The sequence below is a fragment of the Onychostoma macrolepis genome, chromosome 06, assembly GCF_012432095.1.
Source record: "Onychostoma macrolepis isolate SWU-2019 chromosome 06, ASM1243209v1, whole genome shotgun sequence".
NCBI lineage: Eukaryota > Metazoa > Chordata > Actinopteri > Cypriniformes > Cyprinidae > Onychostoma > Onychostoma macrolepis.
The window spans coordinates 32,096,252-32,109,655 of NC_081160.1; positions in this window are offsets into that span (position 1 = coordinate 32,096,252).

Below are 13,404 nucleotides of genomic sequence, written 5' to 3' on the forward strand. Positions count from 1 at the left end.
CAAAAATAAATAATAAAAACAAAAACGAGATTTTGGGATTTTCAGAGCACATAATCAGGAAACAAAGCTATTTTAATTTGTTAGTGAAAAAGTTGAAGAACAAATTGTCATTTTTTAAAGGGAGAATTGAAAAATTCTAGGAGAAAAACCCTGGATTTTGTGAATTTCAGAGAATGAAAATAAGGAAACAGTGATTTTTCAGTTTATTTCATTTGAAAAGTTCATTTTTTTTAAATATCTAATCATATTTTTAAAGGTAGAATTAAAAACAATTTTCTCCAAAATACATAACATATATATATATATATATATATATATATATATATATATATATATATAAACATTCATAGAGTTCATAGAGTGTAAATTAGAAAACAGAACCTTTATTTATTTATTTTGACAAGGTTATTGCTTTTTTTAGTCAAATATGATATTATATTTTTAAAAGGGAAAAATACAGGACAAGGACAAATTCAACATTTTCTCTGAAAATAAATAAAGCATTTTAGAAAAGAAAAGAAAAAGCACAGTACAAAGGAAGAATGATATTTTAATTTCAATAAAGTAATCCTATTAAGAAAAAAATGTGCTGTTTTTAGGCAGAATTGGATTTTTCTTTTTGGAATTTGGATCATATTTTTAAAAATGATTATCAAAAACCTATAAAAAATAAGTTAGTATTAATAAAAAGTCATCTTAAAATAAATGATCCCTTTTGCACAACATGCTAAAGAGAGTAATTTCTGTCGTATAAACTATACTGATTTGTGTCGGTCCTGTCCAAAGCAAAGCCTGCGCTTCTGTGTGCAGCGTTCAGTATTGCATTAAGGACATAAATATGAAACGTATTTATTTTCCATTTTGACTTTATGCAGGTTAAATCAGATCTGACTCCATGCCTGCGGGTAGATTTAGAAAATAACCATTTTTTTTCTCCCAGAGAATACGCAACAGAATTGTATTTCAGAGCAGTAAGTGAGTGCTGGTTATATGTGGATGTTCTGGGCAATATTGATGGAAAATAACTCCGTGTTATCAGTGCAATTAATCAAGCTTCACTCAAAACCAACCAACATTCTCTTCCCGTAAACACACCTTTACCCGGCAACCGTCGCCATGGCAACAGAGATTGGCAGCAGGCCACTGTGTTCATCAGTTAGATGGAAAAATTGCCATTGAGCTCTTTACATGAGAGAGAGAGAGAGAGAGAGAGACGCAGTGAATATGTTTTGATTAGATAAAAAACTGGAAGGCACTCAGGAGGAAAAGAGGAAAGAGAACACTGGTGCTGCATTTAGAGCATCTGATGAATCAAACGAATCACTGATTCATTCTGAATGATGCTTCTGCTCTGTTCGTGTTTCTAAATCGCTGAAAATGCTGAATTTGAGTTTGAGATGAATCGATTTGCAATGAAATGATGAATTCTATACAGAAATTAGTTTATGAGATGATGTGGGTTATGTTTTTGTTATTATTACTAAATTAATTAATTAACTGAATATTTTAAAGGTGAACTTCAGTCAGTTTTAACCGGGTCATATTTATACTTTTTTTGTTTTTTATACAAGGCCTGCTTGTAAAGTTAGTAAAGATAGAATTCAGAAATATAGTATGTACAATTACGTAGGAACCCATTCTAATTTCAATTTAATTAAATTAAAAAATTAATCTCAGAAAATGCATAAAGCATTTAGGGAAAACAACACTAAAAATAGATCAGAAACAGATTTTTTACTGATATAATCAAATTTACAAATGTCTTTAGATGTCAAAGCATAAAGGCACACTTCTGAAGTTAAGTTTGAAATGATTAATTGATAATTAAATCATTGGAAAAAAGCATTGTTGTGTTCAGCTAAACGACATGATGGTGAGTAGATGATGACAGATCTGTTCCTGTTCATCTGTTATTCTTCATATTTCTATAGGCTGATAGAACAGATGGGTTTGTTGCTCAATCTGTAACAGGTGCTTCACTAGTTCTGTCATTTATCCGCAGCTCATTATCAGTCGTTCTAGGCTCATTTCAGGCTCATTCAGGATAATTATCCTTTATACATTTATTCATTTGGCAGACACTTTTATCTAAATTGATTCATATTGCGTTTAGGTGCACATGTATGGAATGTCTCATTGAAATAAACCCCATGACCTTCGTGTTGAATCAGTTCTTTATATTGAAAAACTATTCTGCAATATATTTGTTTAAGTCTTATATTTGTTCATATGTTTTTTTGAGGTGGTTTTCATAATCTGTTCTTTCTGATGGAGCTGGTTAAACTAGTTACGAAGCTGCTGGTGACCACAATGCTGCTCGTTACAACAGGCATTATCATTAATTATTGTTAATTCAATGTCCAGTATTACAATGATTAATGCTGAAACAAAAACTACATATAGGCTACTATATATTTTAAATGCATTCATGTTCTTCATGTTCATGTACTTTTTTAAATGAATAATTTATATAACAGTAGAAAATATTACTAGTAATAATAATACACACATTATTTTTAAATACTAAAATATTGCATTTATTAAATATTATATTTTACATTTGATATATATATAAATAGAGAGAGAATTATATATATATGGGTTTTTTCACTTTGAATTAATTTAATAAATTATTAGTAATAATGTATTAAATTTGTAATGTAATTATTTTTAATTACTAAAATATTACATTTATTAAATATTATTATATTTCACTTTTATATATAAAGTATAATTTATTTTAGATTTTATGTTTTTAATATTTTAAATTTTGAATTATTTTAATAATGTAAATAATAGTAGCTAATAAATTATTTTAAATTTAGAACTTATTTTGTAATTTACATTTATATAATAGTAATAAATTGTTAGTAATAATAATTTTTTTTTTTTTTATCACCAAAATATGACATAAATTCAATGTATTAATGAACGTATTACATTTATTACATCTTATTTGACTTATAATTAGTAAATACAAATAGTTCTGCATTAATTGAATGGTGTTGGTCCGCCAGAAGGAGGCGCTGTGTCTCTGTGTTTGCTGTGCTGCTGGTTTGTGGGGGGTGGAGAGCAGCAGAGCTCAGATTGAAGAGGTGACCTAATTCAACTCAGGACATCCCACAATGCTCGCTCATGTACAAACACACACACACATACACACACAATGAGAATCAGGAGGGAAGGAAAGAGCGAGAACGGCCCATGGCATTGTCCGAACCTCCCAGAGCTCCATTATGATCCACAATCACTCACAATCAGCCAATAAACCTCACTCATCTATTAAAGGAATATTTCAGACACAAAAAGAAAGAAATGACTCATTATTTAACCATATTATTTAATCCTTCTGAACCTTTATGATTTTTTTTTTTTGTTTAACAGAACTGCTCATGTCCATACAGAAAAAGCACAGAGTGTTAAATAATACAAAAACACTTAGTCCATATGACTCATGGTATGTCATAATATTTAGCTTTGTGTCATTTAAAAAAAAAATGAAAATCATACCTCAGCTGTAGTTTTCAATGTTTGAGTTCATTCAGACATTTAGAAATGGCTCTCCAAGACATTTTGTGCTGGTTTTACATCAATAATGCCATCAGTTATGACTTCATGTGAGCCATCGTGATTTACTGTGCAGAAATGCACAATTTTTTTTAGAGCTACAGCAACTATTTTAAGCAAAAAACAACCTGATTTTCCTGTGTCACACCCAAATATGGTTTCTCAACACTTGATTTATAGTGCAGGAGTCATATGGACTATTGATATGATGATTTATGAAGCTGTTCACGGTTTACTTTCAGTGTTGTTATTGTTAAAAAAAAAAAAAAGGTTAATTAAAATAATCCAAAATAAATAATAAATACTGTATATATATATATATATATATATATATGTATATATATATATATATATATATATATAATGTATTTATATATGTATTTATTTGCATTTATTTAAGAATATAATAAAAAATAAAGCATAATAAAATTAAAATCAGTTCAAGCTAAATAAAAATATTTACAAAGAAAAATAGAAATGTTGACCTGGAAACTTGCTGAAATAAAATAAGTTCAAGTACTAAAATTACTTAAACTAAAAAGAAATAACTAAAATATAAATAACTAAATACAAATTAAATAATTAAATAAGAAATTAAAACTAAATATAAATATAAAAAACCTAATAAAAATAATAAAAGCACATCACAAATATTACTAAAATTTACAATGAAAAAATAAAAAAATAAAAATAAGAGCTATACATTTTTTTTTTTTTTTTAAATACTATAATAGTAAATAAATAATGCTAAAACAAATAATGCATTTTTACGATATGAAAATGTGCAGCTTGGACATTCTGTAAAACATCTCCCTCCAGAGAATAAAGAAAGCCAAGCAGGTTTAAAACGAAATGAGAATAAATAAATGATGCCAGAAGCCTCATCATTGGTTGAATTATTCCTTTAAAGCTGGTTAGTTGGTAACATTCGCTCTTTCTTGTAAAAAGACGCCAAACAGTTTTAACAGGAGCTGTTCCTCGTTCTCTCCTCCACCCCTCCGCGTTTGCCGCAGGCTGGAATTATGGGTAGTCATTTCATGCTAAGACATGGTTTGACTTTTTTTTTTCCTCCTCTCTTTTTTATGATTGTTATTATGACTCTCTGTACTAAAGAGGCAGGTTAGGGTTATTAAATATGCCAGGGCCAATTGTATTTTTGCTCAAGTAAGCTTCCTGGAAATATTCCATCTTAGCTGCTTTTATTCGGGCAAATGTAGTTATGAATTTTAAAGTAGGCTGTTATAAGTGGAGGGAGAGAGAGGCTGTGAACGGAATCCTGAGTAACACAGAAACAGAAAGATTGGAATTTCTTGTTTCAGAGGCCGGGAGAGAGAGAGAGAGAGAGAGAGAGAGAGAGAGAGAGAGAGAGAGAGAGAGCAGTGAGGTTGTATTAGAGCGGCTGGTTTACATCAAGCTTCCAAAAATACTTCCTTCATCTCCTTCTCTCTGTTTCACCTTCTCTCGTCTCATTTTCTATCTCTCTCTCTCTTGTCTTGATGTGAGGAGGTTCATATATAGATTTTCTCTTTAAACTCAGAGTTAGAAACTCAGCTGAACTCTTGAGATGTTTGTTGAGATGTTTCTGTGTGTGACCATGTGATTTGCTTATACAAGAGTTTTCATGTATGTATATCTCGCTGTGTGTGTGTGTGTGTTCAGAAACATGCAAGAAAAAAAAAACATTTCGGCCTCTTTAATTGCTGATGTTAAAAGGCCATTAAAAACAATATTATATACACGCATATATATATATATATATATATATATATATATATATATATATATATATATATAGGCTTGAGTATTTACTGTACAATTATATATTTTTATTAATACTTTCAATTTTTAAAAATGTTTTATGTTTATATTTTACTTTACAATTTTTAAAGTTTACTAATTATGTTGTCATTTTTTAATAGGTTTTTTTATTTCGTCTATGTAGGTTTGGTAAATTCTAGTTATTTCAGTATATCAAGTCAAACTAAATGAGAAATGTGGTTTGGGCAACTAGTTTGGCAACTCATTATTTTAAACGAGTCTACCCCCAAGATTACTCTTATAAAATGAACCATGTCCAAAAGGTAAAGGGGGAGGTGTTGCTACAATTTATAGCAATATTTTCAGTATTTCTCAGAGGGCAACTCCTTTGAAGTAATGATGCTTCATATAACATTATCTAGAGAAACAAGTGTTAATGATAAATCCCCTGTGATGTTTGTACTGGCTACTGTATACAGGCCACAAGGGCACCATACTGACTTTATTAAAGAATTTGTTGATTTTCTATCAGAGTTAGTGCTGGCTGCAGATAAAGTCTTAATCGTTGGTGATTTTAATATCCATGTTGATAATTAAAAATATGCATTAGAATCAGCATCCATAGACATTCTGAACTCTATTGCGGTTAGACAACATGTCTCAGGACCTACTCATTGTTGAAATCATACTCTAGATTTAATACTGTCACATGGAATTGATGTTAATGGTATTGAAATTCTGCAGCAAAGTGATGATATCTCAGATCATTATCTAGTCTTGTGTAAACTCCATATAGCTAAAACTGTAAATTCTACTCCTTGTTACAAGTATGGTAGAACCATCACTTCTACCACAAAAGACTGCTTTGTAAGTAATCTTCCTGATTTATCTCAATTGCTCAGCATATCCAACAGCGCAGAAAAACTTGATGATGTAACAGAAACTATGGACTCTCTCTTTTCTAGCACTTTAGATATGGTTGCTCCTTTACACTTAAGGAAGATTAAGGAAAAGACTCCAACACCGTGGTATAATGAGCACACTCGCGCCCTAAAGAGAGCAGCCCGGAAAATGGAGCGCAGCTGGAGAAAAACTAAATTAGAGGTATTTCATATCGCTTGGCGGGAAAGTACCCTATCCTACAGAAAAGCGTTAAAAACTGCTAGATCTGATTACTTTTCGTCTCTTTTAGAATAAAACAAACATAACCCCAGGTATTTATTCAATACAGTGACTAAATTAACAAAAAATAAAGCATCAGCAGGTGTTGACATTTCCCAACAGCACAGCAGTAATGACTTTATGAACTATTTTAATTCCAAGTTCGATACTATTACAGATAAAATTGTAACCATGCAGCCGTCAGCTACAGTATCGCATCAGCTAGTGCACTATAGATCCCCTGAGGAACAATTCCACTCATTCTCTACTGTAGGAGAGGAAGAAATGTATAAACTTGTTAAATCATCTAAACCAACAACATGTATGTTAGGCTATTCCATCTAAACTACTAAAAGAGCTGCTTCCAGAAATCATAGATCCTCTGTTGGCTATTATTAATTTGTCATTGTCATTAGGATATGTCCCCAAAACCTTCAAATTGGCTGTTATTAAGCCTCTCATTAAAAAAAAAAAACACAACTTGACCCCGAATATCTAGTTAATTACAGACCGATAAAGGATTGTTAGGCTGCATTAATTAGATCAACCGAAACCGGGAACACTCCCCATAACACACGATGTACCCGTTACATCGTAAGTTGAATGGCATCTACGCTAATATTTGTCTGTTTCTTTCCTAGTCTGTTTCTCAGTCCGTATCCGATCAGATGGTGGATCAGCACCAAGAGATGATGTCTACAGCCCTGATCGTCAGCGGAGACCAGGACACCCAGATGACCCCCAGAGATATATCCCCAGATATATCAACCAAAAATAACAAAATAACTAAAATATAATAAAATACCTAACTACATAATACTACTATTGTTAGAAATTGCAACAAATTAAAATAGAAATATAAACTTTTGAACTGCGGGTTTCGTCTGGTCAGAGGAGAACTGGCCCCCCGACTGAGTCTGGTTTCTCCCAAGGTTTTTTTTTCTCCATTCTGTCACAGAGGGAGTTTTGGTTCCTTGCCGCTGTCGCCTCTGGCTTGCTCAGTTGGGGACACTTAATTTCTAGCGATTATCGCCGATTTGATTGCACAGATACTATTTAAACTAAACTGAGCTAGACAATGACATCTCTGAATTCAATAATGAAATGCCTTTAACTGAAAATTGAGTGTTTAATCTTATCATTATACATTACTGACACTCTATCCTCCAATTTGATACTGTTAAGTGCTTTGACACAATCTGTATTGTTAAAAGCGCTGTATAAATAAAGGTGACTTGACTTGACTTGACCGATCTCGAATCTCCCTTTTCTGTCAAAGATACTAGAAAAGGTAGTATCCCCACAATTATATTCCTCCTTAGAGAAAAATGGTATCTGTGAGGATTTCCAGTCAGGATTTAGACCGTTTCATAGTACCGAGACTGCTCTCATTACATTAGTGTTACAAATGACCTGCTCTTGTCATCTGATCGTGGTTGTATCTCTCTATTAGTGCTACTGGATCTTAGCGCTGCGTTCGACACTATCGACCACCACATTCTTTTGAATAGACTAGAAAACTTTGTTGGCATTAGTGGAAGTGCATTAGCATGGTTCAAGTCGTACTTATCTGACCGCCATCAATTTGTAGCAGTGAATGAAGAGGTATCATATCGATCACAAGTGCAGTATGGAGTACCTCAAGGCTCAGTACTAGGGCCGTTACTTTTCACGTTTTACATGTCACCCTTAGGAAATATCATCAGGAAGCACGGTGTTAGCTTTCACTGTTATGCTGATGATACTCAGCTCTATATTTCTTCGCGGCCCGGTGAAACACACCAAATTGAGAAACTAACGGAATGCATAGTCGATATAAAAAACTGGATGACGAGTAATTTCTTACTGCTAAATTCTGAAAAAACAGAGGTGTTAATTATCGGACCTAAAACCCCCACATGTTATAACTTAGAATACTGTCTAACACTTGATGGCTGCTCTGTAAATTCTTTGTCATCAGTCAGGAACCTAGGTGTGCTGTTTGATAGCAATCTTTCCTTTGACAGCCACGTTTCTGGCATTTGTAAAAATGCATTTTTCATCTTAAAAATATATCTAAATTGAGACCTATGCTCTCAATGTCACATGCAGAAATGTTAATTCATGCATTTATGAGTTCAAGTAATGCTTTATTGGGTGGTTGTTCTGCACGCTTAATAAACAAACTTGGTCCAAAATGCAGCAGCTAGAGTCCTTACTAGAACCAGGAAGTATGACCACATTAGCCCGGTTCTGTCAAAACTGCACTGCCTCCCTGTTAAACATCGTATAGATTTTAAAATCTTGCTAATTACTTATAAAGCCCTGAATGGTTTAGCACCTCAGTACTTGAGCGAGCTCTTATCGCATTATAGTCCTCCACGTCCACTGCGTTCTCAAAACTCTGGCCGTTTGATAATACCTAGAATATCAAAATCAACTGCGGGCGGCAGATCCTTTTCCTATTTAGCACCCAAACTCTGGAACAATCTACCTAACACTGTTCGGGAGGCAGACACACTCAGTTTAACACACAGTTTAAGGCTGAATCCCATTTCTCTGTCTTACCCCTTCCCCTACCCCTTCGTCTTACCCCTAGCCCTTGTCCCTCAAAACCGAGTGGTAAGCGCTAGGGGTGAAAACATACCCCTATGAAATGAGACACCACTTGGTTACGGTTACGTCATCATACACCGTCGCTAGCTGGCTCCTACGTCACCAGAGCCGACAAGTGTTGATCACAAACTTTGGAGTTTAGTTAAAACTGTAGACATGCATGGAGTCCATTCAAGGCTAGTCTGCGGGACTGTTGTGCAAATCAGCAATGTAACGTTAGCGTAAATAAATTATTTACTTAAATAAATTAAATACTTGAATACTTGATGATCTGGCCGCCATTGTTGCCGGTTGCGCAGTGTGTTCTGGGTACCCCTTGGTTTCAAGTAAGCTCGCGTAAATGCTTGGTTTTAAGGGGTATCTACCACTTCCCCTTAGCCCTACCCCTCAATCAAAACGAGAATTGGGATAGCCCTTACTCTCACGTGAATGCACAAAACTAAGGGGAAGGGGTAAGGGGAAGGGGTAAGACAGAGAAATGGGATTCACCCTAAACCTAGATTAAAGACACATCTCTTTAACCTGGCGTACACATAACACACTAATACGCTTCTAATATTCAAATCTGTTAAAGGATTGTTAGGTTGCATTAATTAGGTCAACCAGAACTGGGAACACTTCCCATAACACCCAATGTATTTGTTACATCGTTTCTTTCTTAATCCGAGGTCACCGTAGCCACCGGATCCAGTCTGTATCCAGATCAAATGGTGGATCAGCACCTAGAGATGACTTCTACAGCCCTGAACGACAGCGGAGACCAGGACACCTAGATGAACCCCAGAGACAGATCCCCAGTAAAGACCTCGTCACCTAGATGGCCTTCGGGACAAGACCTCGGGAACCAGATGAGTCCTCTGCACAATCTGACTTTGCTGCAGTTGGAATTGAACTGCTGGTTCGTCTGGTCAGAGGAGAACTGACCCCCGACTGAGCCTGGTTTCTCCCAAGGTTTTTTTCTCCATTCTGTCACAGATGGAGTTTTGGTTCCTTGCCGCTGTCGCCTCTGGCTTGCTTAGTTGGGGACACTTCATTTCCAGCGATATCATCGACTTGATTGCACAGATACTAATTAAACTGAACTGAGCTGGACGATGACTGATCATTGAATTCAGTATTGAAATGCCTTTAACTGAAAATTTGAATGAATGAATGACTGAGACACTATTTTCCTATTTTGATATTGTAATGTTGCTTTGACACAATCTGTATTGTTAAAAGCGCTATATAAATAAAGGTGACTTGACTTGACTGAAATAAAAAAAAGTTTTATTTTCTGTTTTATGGAACAATGTTTTATGGTTTTCGTTTTAGTCGGATGTATAAGATGCCTATATAGCAAAAAATATATGTATATATTTTAAAATACATATTTTGAATTTGAAAATATATATCTGCTACAATATGTTTTGGAATATATGTATGTAAATAAATATTCTACCAATATATTTTTGACCATTTTTGTATATTTTTAAAGATATATGTATTTTTAAAAGCGTTTTAAAGACATTTTGAATAAAGCCTAAATGTAGGCCACCGTAAGACTGGAAATTTTCTTAAATATATTTTAGTATATGAAGGTTGAAACTAAATATATTTTCAATTTCAAAAATATATTTCATTAAGCTTTACTATTTACAACATATATTTTGCATATATTTTAAATATATTTTGGCCAGAAAAGTTTGCTGTATGGCTGATATCTTAAATATTTTTGGTTTGAATTTTAAAATAAAAATCATTTTAAATGTGTAAACTGGCATGTAGAGGCTCAAAGACATGGACTAAAAGCTACAAAACTCCAAATATCTCTCCCGTTTCACATACTACATTTTGTAGTACACAGTACATGGTGGAAGTGCACTGAGACCAGGGGCGTAAATTTCATCTAACAGTAGGGGGGGGACAATAAACATAACATTTCTCAAGATCAATTTTTGAAGGGACACAAATAATACAGCCAAAATTGTACTTGTAAGGATAGCTATGCGTACACAGCATGTGTACATAGCATGGGCCGTGTTTAAATATGAGTTCGGTTCATATGGTTCACCACGCGGTCATATTATAATTATTATTTTGCGTCCTCCATAGTATTTTAGGTTTGTCTGAAACCGAGTATGTCTCTTTAGATATTCAACCACATTAAGCCCACTGATCTGCCACTTAACATCATACTGAGCAAAACCCAACACATTGGTAGGTCTACAATATTAGCCAAATATCAGTTCACACACAGGCTTATCGCCATGTTAGTTGTAGTGGGTGACAAGCTACGGTATTAAGCTTGTTAACCTTATAATCGCTCATAGAAAAAACATCGGATATCATAATGTTTTTGTCATGACTAATTTATTAATGATCCAGCATCATCTGTATTAAAGAGAAATAATCATTTCACCAATCATTTGTTTAAAGAGAATAAAATAGCCTTGACAGCCTAAGTTACTTACATAACTAACTGTTACTGAGGAACTTGCTCTCTCCCACCGGACTCGAGTGTGTGTATCGGTAAAAGAGGAAAGCAGGCAGTGGACCAAACCACTGTGAGGCAAGGGAGCGGGGAATCAAAACATTTCTGAATTTAAAACTGTTTTTTTGCGTTTATTTTGTTTTACTACTCACACAATTATTTGAAGTATATGTCCATTATATTATTTTTAATACACAGAGTCGCTTGTAATGGTATTTTTAGGGGGGACAACCCTCAGATAGGGGGGGTCCTGTCCCCCCCGGGATTTACGCCTATGACTGAGACATGCAATGAGACGTTTTGTGCTAAATGTACAATTCCATTCATCAGAGATTGCATGCACTCATCAGTAGCAGCTTTGATGGCGGAAAATAGTGAATAATTTAATTTAGAAAAACACACGAGTGCTCCCTTCGATATGATACTGAAAATCCACACACTAGACGGGTGAGTGCATAGTGTGCATGTGTTAAATCATACTGTATCTTTGATCCAAAAATGCCTCTTGAAGTGAGTATTGTGAAAATCTGCAGTCACAGAGAAGTGTGTGTGTTGTGATTTATTTAATCAGGTTTGTTGTTCATCTGAGTGCTCTTTCTGTGACACTCATACCTGAAATAAAGATAATGCAAATGAGCCGTGTGACAGCAAGAAACATTCCCTCATTTATCGAATTATCACATTGTTTGAAACAGCTCAATAAAACGGAGCACGCAGGATTTTTTCCTTTAAGGACCTTAATTAAATTAGATTAGGATTTCATTTATTTCTCTGTGTGTGTGTGCGTGTTAATAAGACATTTAGACTCCGATGAGCTCTCAGGTTTAAAGCAACAGTATAAAATTAAACACACCCTCAGTACTAAATTAAAGCTATAGATCAACCAAAAATGAAAATAGTGCCATTATTTAAACAGGATTTCCTGTTCATGAAAAGCCCTTTCCTGTTGACCTGGAAATAATTGTCTTTATTGCTGCTGATGAATCTTTCAAGCTGTTCAGTTTAGTCTGAGAATTTAGTTCTTATTCTCAATTTTGTTTTTTAAATATATATATATATATATATATATATATACAGTATATGTGTGTGTGTGTGTATTACATTTTATGTCTATTTTAATATATTTAAAAAATATACAAAAAGTGGCCAAAATATAAATTGTTAAATTGTTTCCAAATAAATTAAATAAATATTTTTTCTACAATTTTATTTAGCAATTTTTTGTATATATCTGAAAATATATTCTAAAAATATAAATACATGTTTTTATTTATATTTTTATTTACATCATAAATAAATATTTTGCCTTCCAAATATTCAGTCTGAAGTTTCTTATTCTAAAAACTGTGTAAATACTTCTGATTTGCTGCAAACAAAAACTTCAGTTTGTTTTTAATTCATAGTTTTTATTGTTTTTTATGAGTGTATTTCTCATGTTTTATTTTAGTACAAATTACACTAAATTAAAATAAGAATTGTTTGAATTGTTTTGCGTCCAATATTTTTGAAATAAAATGCATTTTAAATGTCTGTACTGTTTAGCATAACTTTTGTAGTATACAGTAGTTTTGTAGTATACGCTCTGTGCACTGAAACATGCAAAAAAGTGTGTAAATAGTTCTGATTGGCTACAAACCAAAACTTAAGTTTGTTTAGTGAGTATTTTACCTTTATTTCTCATGTTTTCTGAGTGTGTGTGATTCTTCAGGTTGTGTGATGATTTCTGGGAAAGCATTATGCCAGCATCAGCAAATCTGATGAGGTCAGTGTGAAATTCACACGTCTTTCTTCAGGAAACTGACCTCTTTAACCTCTGAAGGTGTTTGGGCACGTTATGACGGACTGGTGAC